The sequence below is a fragment of the Palaemon carinicauda genome, chromosome 12, assembly GCF_036898095.1.
Source record: "Palaemon carinicauda isolate YSFRI2023 chromosome 12, ASM3689809v2, whole genome shotgun sequence".
NCBI lineage: Eukaryota > Metazoa > Arthropoda > Malacostraca > Decapoda > Palaemonidae > Palaemon > Palaemon carinicauda.
In genome coordinates, this window is record NC_090736.1 from 124,770,649 (window position 1) to 124,781,862 (window position 11,214).

The following is an 11,214-nucleotide window of genomic DNA, read 5'->3' on the forward strand; positions in this document are numbered from 1 at the left end:
AGTTGACTTTCAAAGAAAACTTACACTTAAAAAAAAAAAAAAAAAAAAAAAGAGGGGGAGGGGGGCTCTTCTTGCATTTTTGAAAATATGCATTTGCATATCATATAGTTTCAATTTTGCCGATCAAAATTTATATTTTTTCTCATTTGAGAGAATAAGTTATCATTTATTTCCCTATAGAGAAATATTATATTAACCTATTTTTTATTCATATCTTCGATGCATTTCTTTTAGGGAAAACGTTTTTCACTCGTGTCAAAGGTCAGCTTTACATAAAGGATGTTCCTTTCATAACATGTCCTGTAAAATATACAATTCCTGACGTATGACGAATAATGAAGTATATTTCCCAGTTAACACATTTATCGTCGAGTCTCCTAAACACAAAGCAATAACCATCCAAAAATTTGTCATCGTCAATAATTATTCTTCCTTAGAATTATGACAGTATGTAAAAGATATCACAGGTCTAAAGGATTCATAAATGGTAATTAAAAAAAAAAAAACTATTTTCTCAGTAAGTATTTCTTGTTTGACCAAACAAGAATATTTTCGTTGCGATATTGGAAGTGGTCTTTATTAATTAGTATCAATTTTCATTACACTGAATTGTGAATGTTCTTGTTTAGATATCTTACAAATATATTCAATTGTGCTAATACTCCTCATTGGAAGATAAAACACATATATCTATATTCAGTGTCACCAATATGTCCACGTTCCAATCAGAAAGCGACTCGGGCATTACATGTCCACACTCAACCTATCTCTTTCACCCTTTCGCCCTTTGATCTAACTCCGTTTGAATTTTCTTCTTTTATACCTAGATTTTTTTTCCAGACAAAATGATTTTTTCACTTCTCGTGTTTCGAAGTAGCGTTTTTTTCCTATTTCTAAATATTTCATTCCACTGTGTTTCTTTTTATGTATTGCTTTTATTTGTTAGTTTTCCTTTTATATTTCTATTTTTTTATTTTAGCCACGGCAAACTCAGAATAGAGTTTGAAGAAAATTTAATCATATTGAAATTATATTTTGAGAAAATATGAAACAATAATTCAATATAGAATAGTTTTTGTATTTCTCCTAAAAAATATACACATCTTTGACTCCCAGTGTAATGGCAACTAACTGTTAAATCTCCCTTACAGAAATTAATTTACTCCATATATCATACGTGAACAGATGTTACACTCTGTTGGAGGGAGGATAGCATGCGGATATCCTATTGTCTCTTATTTCAAAGACGGTGGAACCCTTTGTCTAATACTCAGCACATTCCCCCTTCTTTCCTGCGACACGCCACCACCAGTGTTTATTCCATAAAAATAGTTAATGCTTTTAATTACAATACAAGACCTCGATTAGAGAAAAATCTAAATTAAAAGGAATTATTATTAACTGTGATACACTCATGGGAGAAGAAGAAGATGAAGAAGAAGAAGAACAGAGAGAGAGAGAGAGAGAGAGAGAGAGAGAGAGAGAGAAGACGCCTAGCTTATGTTTACGAAAAAATTTGTCAGCCGTGACATATACATTGACAAATCAAACAATGTTAATTTTTGTCCACAAGTTGTTCGCAAGAATGGTATAACAAATAAAAAGAAAATATACTTTTTGATTATAAGTTAGTATCATTATTATCATAGGATTAGGAATTGGAGAAATTTATTGAATTTACCTCCATACATGATTTTTCGGGGTTCACCTACCACCACACCCCTTACAGCTCTAACAAGTACTTCCCCGGCCCACCGTCGTCTTCCCCCCGTCCGTTCTCCTCCCCCTAACAATCAAACTCTTTTACGCCTGAAATTCTTGAATCTATAGAAATTAGGGGTGACAGTGGGGACCGAAGACGACGGGATATTTGTATTTGATTTTACATAACATGGCAATTTAGCATTTATTAAGAAACAGATCTTCTTCCAATATGTAAGTCCTTCTTAGATTTATGATGATGATGATGATGATTATTATCATTATTATTATTATTATTATTAGCTAAGCTAGAATCCTAGTTGGAGAATCAGGATACCATAAGCCAAAGAGAGAGAGAGAGAGAGAGAGAGAGAGAGAGAGAGAGAGAGAGAGAGAGAGAGAATTATGATCTCTAGTCCATCTCCGATGTCAGATTGCGACGCAGCTATAATTGAGAAATGATTTTTTATCCCAGAGAGAAAACATGTGATTGCCAAAACAATGTTAGGTCTGACTTAAGTATTGCTTTCTATTTATTCCCCATAAAGAAAATATGTCAAGAAGAGCTAAAACGACAGAAGAATATATTTAAAAGCCTTGCAAAAATAAAGTTGATTAGAGTTGTATTTTTATATCAATATATACTGAATATACAAAATCTCAGGTAGTCCTGGCAGTATTAATTTATGAATCAGAAAATTATAACCTTATTAGGCCTTAGAAAATAAGTTAGTTACAACTCAAAGAGCTATGGAAAAAAATATAAATGGATTAACACTCTGAGACCTTAAAAGAGCAACAAGGATACAAGAACAACCAAAAATAGTGGATATTCAATCATCATGTAATAAAAGAAAGAATTGGCCATGGGCAGGATGTATAAGGATTAAATAGAATATATAGATGGAGAAGAAAGATAACAGAATGATTCCGTAGAGATTACAAACGAAACAAGCGAAGGAAGAGAGACGATGGATAGACGAGCTAATAAAATTTGCGGGTAATGACTTGTGTAAGAAATCCAGCAACAGACGCGTCTGCAAGGACTTGTCTAAGACATTCGCATTGGACTAGTAACGGTAGGTGGTGATGATAGTATAATGATAATATATATATATATATATATATATGTATATTTATATATATATATATATATATGTATATATATATATATATATATACAGCATATATATACATATATATAAATATATATATATTTATATATATATATATATATATAAACACACACACATATATATATATATATATATACAACATATATATATATATATATATACAACATATATATTGTATAAATATATATATATATATATATATATATATAAATATATAGTGTCTGTGTATATTTATAGCTATTTTATCAAATTACTAGGTGCTTTGTCTTCGGGAATAAATTGATATTACAAGGAAAAACAAAGATATTACTAGTAATTTCAAAACCAGACTCTTTTAATTCTGACTAAAGCTTTTTCTAAATGAATAAAATTTCCCCTCCATGAGAGCTTCCAAGTGTACAGAGTTTAGAACCTCTCTCATTATTAACTTTGAAACAGCCAACTATAAATTGCTTGCTACTCCCCCCTATTAAAACATTCTATATAAGTACTTTTTCCTGGTACCTGTTTGGTATTATTTTCTAACTCAGGATTCCATGGCAATATATCCTCAAATGGATTGAAGAGCTTTTTCCTCAATTACTTATCAGATTTTACTCTTTATTCCTATTCAAAAGACATTTTTTCCTGAATCAAAATGTAAATGACTGAACATCTGCGTTGTTAGACATCCTTTCTTTTGTGATATATTCATTTTTGGTAGGTTCATCATATTTTCCAACAGGAGTGGAGTTACACTTTTCAATTATCACTTTCATTTCCTTCCCTATCAATATTTTTAGCATAAATTCAAAGTTCACATGTAGTGGATGATCATGGTGACCATTTATTTGGCTTATACTGCATAATGTTCGAGGCAAATTTGATTTAATATTCGTGTCAGTAGGTAGTCAGTAGTATGGGGTCCTTTCAAAATATCAAGCAAAGCAATGTAAATTTATATGATTCCTGGTAACTGAGAAATCATATCATCTTTGTAATACTCTGGTTTAAAATAAATCGAGGAAATGGTAGCATACAGTACACAACATTAATTCTGTCTGCACAAAAACATGCATGTATACATTTGTCTATGTATGCCTTTTGCTTTTGGATAACTATAGCATTATATTCAAGCTGTTAGTTTTTTTCTTTCTATGTATTATAACAGCCAAATACTGTGCATTTACTTGGTTTTTTCACGGACGGAGTGAATGACTGAATAGAAAATATATATGGACACTGAGACTCGTATTTTATGTGTAGCCTCTGTGGACGGCTATCTAAGGACACGGTCCTTTGTTTCGGTTATCCCTGTGTATGTGACCAGGATGGGTGACAGAGTATTGGTGTTTCACATAATTATTAAACTGCTCTTGGCTGACATGATGTATATGGACCCTGGGTACACAGTTGCCTTCAAAAACCGAGTTTATATATATATATATATATATATATACATATATATATATATATATACAGTACACACACACACACACACACACATATATATATATATATATACATATATATATATATATATATATGAAATCCGGATGACATGGAACCTGCATTATGGGATATTCAGACAGCTATCTTCAATGATAAAGTCGTCGTCAGGTTTTCTTGGTCGTATATATTAATGCATTACCGTTAGATAGGAAATAGTTTATCCATGTACCAACGGGCCATTGTAGTTGGGTGTGGGTGGGGGGGGTGTCGGGTAGAGGCTAATGTGAATTTACTTCAAAGTAAAGACCCTTTCTTAATCATCAAAGAGAAATGAATGATTCTCAAAAGTTGAGGCTTTGAAAAAAAAAAAAAATATATATATATATATATATATATATATATATATTTTATATCCAGAATATTTTCATAAACAGCAGTACAGCACCAAATACTTTTTGAATTTTTGTAAAAAGATGGTTATTCTTTGTTTTTTTCCTAAAGAATTTGAAGATGTAGAAAGGTTATTCATTTAGAGTACACCTTATTCAAAAGGATTCAGAATGGTAAAAAAAGAAATTATTCCCGAAGACGGAAAAAGAAACTTATTGTTACGCTATTTCATAATTTATGATAACCATCATTATGGCCATCTGTTAGGAAAACCCTTCCATCTTAACCGATAGTAAATACTAACTAAGCGAAGAAAAAAAAATAATCTATAATATATTATAGAAGATACAGATCCTACAACGTTAGTTAACCAAGATAAAAAAAATACTTAATTTCTTTGTCGAGACAGTTTTCTCTGATAATTTTAATAAACCTATTTGCGAAATTTTATCTTTAATTACGGAAAAATTATTTGGCCTTCTGAAGTTTGTATTGGTTTTAGCAGTTGATGTTAAAAGTGTGATATTTATCAAACTTCTGTCTAAGTTCTATTTATGTGTAAAAAATCGAGAATGTTTCAAATTATTCTCAATGGTTGACTCGATTTTTATTTCCGTTACATAATTTCTAGTTTAAAGGTCACTAATCATCCCTCAGTGATAGATCATTGGACTGTCAAATTATCTTTTCGAATACAAAGATATACAGGAAGGATAAACACTTATGTTTTCCCTGCCGAAGCGATGAGCTGAAGGGCCAGGCGATGGCAAATGTTTATTCCCAAGGAAGACCTAGGGAATCCCAAATTCCTACATCCTTTATCTGGCAGGGATGATTGGTCACGATCACTAGTGATTCATTCTTCATGTGAGTACTGAACTCGGGACCCTCCTGTCGCCATTTGCCGACAATTTCACTCTGCCACTACAATTATCCCTTGTAGTATACATACATGTCTACATACATAAGCAAATAATAGACGTAAGATGTACTGAACAGTGACCTTGACCGAATATAGATGTTCTCATAACAGTTTGAGATCCTTTTTATATTTTTCTTAATACTATGATAAGATGGAATATATATATATATATATATATGTGTGTGTGTATATATATGTATATATATATGCATGTCTATATTTATATATATATATATATATATGTCTATATTTATATATATATATATATATACTTATATATATGTATGTATGTATATATATATATATATATATGTCTATATTTATATATACTTATATATATATATATATATATACTTATATATATGTATATATATATATATATATACATATATATATATATATATATATAAATATATATATATATATATATATACATATATATTTATATATATATATACATTTATATATATACATATATATATATATATATACATATATATATATATATATATACATACATATATATGTACATATATATATATATATATATATCCATATATAAATAATTATACATTTATGTCTACATATATATATATATATATATATGTATATATATACATATATATATATATATATATAATACACACACACACACACACATATATATATATATATATATGGGTATAGATATATATTTATTTATGTATACATATATAGAGTTCATTTACGTCAATGTAAATGAACTTTATAATCATGAGAATTCCACAAATCCTAACTATTCAACATGTTGCTCTAGCAAGAGTGTCGGTTGTATAGTATATTGGACTTACGAACCTTTTGTAATAAAGTGAAAAAACCCATGTTCTAATGCCTCATTATCCATGGACACGGGGCATATTGATCTCAGGTGTGAAAATACGTCTGTTTGCGTATGCTGTGAGCAAAGTTCTTTTTTGAGCCGATAAAATAAAAGTTCAAGATGCCTAGATACACAAAGACTAACATTAGCAGACGCTGCCGCTGCAGGAGATGAGAACGAAGGAGCAGTGGGATATTGCGTTCCCAATGAAGAATATAGAGAGGAAATTAGAACGCAAGAATTGGAAAATAAGTTTTATAACATAGACGAATAAATGAACAGAATCTTGGTTGAACGAGAAGAGGAGCAGTGCGCAGACACAGCATATCCGACGTACCTAAACAAAGTCTAAACAAACACAAGTGAAAGTATACATGCACAGCCAAGCGAAAAAAACATCGTAGTTCGAAAGTTGCCAGAACTCCAGGCAAGTGTTAGGCTTTTTGATAATCAACAGCTTAACGGAGGGTCTCAATCGATTGAAGAGTTTTTGAGAGACTTTGAAGTAGCTACATAAGGGTGGTCGGAAAGACAAAAAGCTATTCAAGTAATTGGGGGTAAAAGATGCTTGAGCAGTATAGGTAATGTGTTGGCCACAAGACAGTTTAAGAAGTTACACTGAAATAAAACGATGTTTAATTGAGAAGTACGCCTTGCCTGATGTGAGAAAGGCGGACATAAAAAAATTTACAAACCCAAATTTCGGGAAGGTGATTCCCTTCTTAGTTTTACAACCCACATTTTCTGCGATTGCATTTCGTTTGATACCCAGAGTGACAATCTTCCAAAAGGTGATAATAAAGCAATGTTCTGTAAACATATTCCCAGATTAGTAAACCCGTATTTATGTGGTTATTTGTTCGACACGTATTTATGTGGTTATTTGTTCGAAAACAATCGCTCGTTAGCAGACGTAGTGAGCCTGATAAAAAACATATTAGACAGTTTACCAAAAGAAAAAATTATTGGGAATAACTGGGCCGATTCCGAGAAGTTGGCAGCCATAAGAGGTACTCACAATCCCCCAAAGTGGGAGAGGGGAGAACGCAGTCAGCAGGTGAGAAGAGTTTTCAGAAGTAACTGGATTCCTTGGGCTCACTGGGTATTACAGTAAATTCATAAGAAGTTTTGGAGAGATAGCGAGACCGTTAAATGCTTTAAAGAAACAAACAGTAACAAATTGGTGAGTGGAAGAAGAAAGAGCCTTTAACCATTTTAAAGCTGCATTAACTAGCAATGACTTACTCGCACATCCTAGATTTGATTACCCGTTTTTAGTGACAACAGATGCCAGTAGTTTGGCTATTGGAGGTATAATTTCTCAACGAGATGATAAAGGTAGAGAATAGCCCGTTTATTTTGCTTCCAGATCATTAAAAGGGCAAAAATAATTATAGTATATTTGATCAAAAGTCATTAGCTATTCTTTGTGTTCTGGAGAGGCATCTGTTCTTTTTATCAGGTCAGTCGACTGAGTTGCGAAGTGATCATCGCCGATTACCTGACTTGTATTATGAAAATTATTTGACATCTCGACAAGTGATATGGATGGAAAGATTATTAGAGTTTGATAAAAAGAGTTTTCACCACATAGAAGGTAAGGCTAACAAGGTAGCTGATGCTTTCTCTAGAGGTGCTGTAATAAGAGTAACAAATCCTCGGACAGCTAGATTAGCATCAGGTTCCAATTTCCTTTTATGGCCTCTCGTAGCATGGTTGGTTTCGACCTGGCCTTTCATAAGAAGGGGGCTAGCGTTCGATCCCAAATATGAGGTAGAAATTTACTTCTATTTGAACACGATGTTGTGTTGATATTTATCCATATTGACTCATTAGGGGTAATTTGAATGAATTACTACCAATTGTGTCACGTGGTGGGCCGGGGAAATCGGGTAAAACTCGCTGGTAAGAGACTGATGTCTCGCCAGATAAATCCTCGGACAGCTAGATTAGCGTCAGGTTCCAATTTCCTTTTATGGCCTCTCGTGGCATGGTTGGTTTCGACCTGGCCTTTCATTAGAAGGGGCTAGCGTTCGATCCCAAGTATGAGGTAGAAATTTATTTCTATTTGAACACGATGTTGTGTTGATATTTATCCATATTGACTCATTAGGGGTAATTTGAATGAATTACTACCAATTGTGTCATGTGGTGGGCCGGGGAAATCGGGTAAAACTCGCTGGTAAAAGACTAATGTCTCGCCAGGTAAATCTTCGGACAGCTAGATTAGCGTCAGGTTCCGATTTCTTTTATGGGCTCTCGTGACATGGTTGGTTTCGACCTGGCCTTTCATTAGAAGGGGCTAGCGTTCGATCCCAAGTATGAGGTAGAAATTTATTTCTATTTGAACACGATGTTGTGTAGATTTTTATCCATATATATATATATATATATATATATGTGCAGAAGAACCACAGGGAAAATGAAAATACGAAATATACACTTAAGTCCTGACTAGTTTCAGGACTTGTGTATATTTCGTATTTTCATTTTCCCTGTGTTTCTTCTGCATCTGAGCATCACGTTTTCCTGTGATTTTTACGCATATATATATGTATATATATACATATATATGTGTATATATATATATATATATATATATATAGATATAAATATACATATATATATATATATATATATATATAGTAGTTAATGAATTGTCCCATTTTTTATAAATATAATGGGAATAATTTTAATGATAATTGTTATATTAGTAGTGATAACAACAATAGCAAAAATAGCTATATATCCAATAAGTCACTGATATTTGTACACATTTTTGAACGAAAAATAATCAAATAAAACACCTATTTAGAGCCTGACTTGACAAAACACCGTAAATCTGTAATAGAAGAGTTACAGTCCAAGATATAAATTTGATCAACTTTTTTTTATAATCTCTCAACATCCTTAATGAAAAGGGAAGCCAGATTCCAAGACTATTCATTAACCGTTTAATTACGTGATTCCCAGAGACAGGTCAACATCTACGTAAATGAAATATTCAAAGGCGTTTATATTAAGGAAAAAGAATGGTGAGGGGGAAGATCAAAGCTCTGGAGGTGCGAAAGGGTTAGGATATTCAAAGTAATAACATGTTTCCTATATGGGTTAAACTAATTTGATATAGTCTGATCAGTAAATAAAATCTATATATTTTTCAATAAAGAAAAAAATCCCATGTTTAGATGTCTCATTATCCGTTGAAATGAGACATATTTGAGTCAGGTGTACAAATAAATCTTTCTGTGTATGCTATGAGCAAAGTTGTTCATTGAGCCGGAAAAATAAAAGATCAAGAGGCCTAGATACACAAGGACTAACATAGCAGACGGTGCTGCTGCGGGATATGAAGACGAAGGAGCAGTTGGGCATAGTGATGCCGATGAAGAATATAGACAGGAACTGCAAACAAAGGACTTAAAAAATAGGTTAGATAACTTAACCAGTATAATGAACTGATTTTTGGGTATTTGAGAAGATGATGGGCGCGAAACCTAAGCATATCCGACATACATGAACAAAGTCCAAACAAACACAAGTGAAGGTACACATGCACAGCCGAGTGAAGATACGCAAATCATAGTTTGAAAGATGCCAGAACTCCAGGCAGGTGTTAGGCCTTTTGGTGATCAACGGCTTAGCGGAGGGTTTCAACAGATCGAAGTGTTTTTGAGAGACTTTGAAATAGCCACATACAGGGCATGTAGTACGGTACGGTTCGGTACGATATTACGGTACGGTACAGTTTTTTGGGGGGATGTAAGTATGGTTCGATATTACGGTACGATATTTTCGTTCGAGTTCAGTACGATACGAAAGTACGATTTTTTTTTTTTCCGTACTTAATCGTATCATTTCCGTACCAAATTCTGATAGGTGTCACAGGCAGCCAACCCAGGCCCCCCGCTGCCCAACCGCCCAGGGTCACACACCTGGTTGACTTAGGCGGTGACTCACCGCCCAAGTCAACCAGGTGTGTGACCATAAAGGATTGGCAGAGGTCTTCTCACTGGGGTGTTAATTAAAGCATATCCACTTGGGGTTTGCCCCAGTAGCCGTCAAAGCAAGGCTGGGCAGGGACCCCACCTACTTATCGGCTTATCGCTCAGCCGGCTTAGGTGAGAAGACTACCCTGGCATTGACCCAGCCTTGACACACGTGACAACGCATTTATAACCCCTCCATTCACCATCATTCATCAGTCAGTACTTGGTCTGCACACTCACTACATCAGCTCAGGTCAGGACACTAACGCCATCGTGAGGACTCTGAGGCCTGCTAATTGCTGCCCGAAAGACTGCCGCTACACTCTGCTTTTGTGCTACGGAGGCAGTACTCAGTAGAGAAGCTTGATCATACATAAGGTAAGACTCGAATGATGTTCTCTTCCCTATTTAAAGAATTCAAGCAAAATTATAATAGTTTTGAGAGAGAGAGAGAGAGAGAGAGAGAGAGAGAGAGAGAGACAGAGAGAGAGATTTTGTGTGCAAGCCATGAGAGAGAGAGAGAGAGAGAGAGAGAGAGAGAGATTTTTTGTGCAAGCCATGAGAGAGAGAGATTTTTTTGTGTGCATATCAAAATGTTCGCCAAAGCTCCACGTATCAGTAAAAATGAGTGTATTTCCAGTGGTGGCATTATCAACAAGAAAGTGCACTAAAAAATCTTGCTGAAGTAGCAGTTGCTCTGCCTGTTACTCAAGCGAGCGTAGAGCGCACATTCTCTGGGTTGCGCTATATTCTTAATGATTTAAGACTAGGTCTAAAAGAGGATAT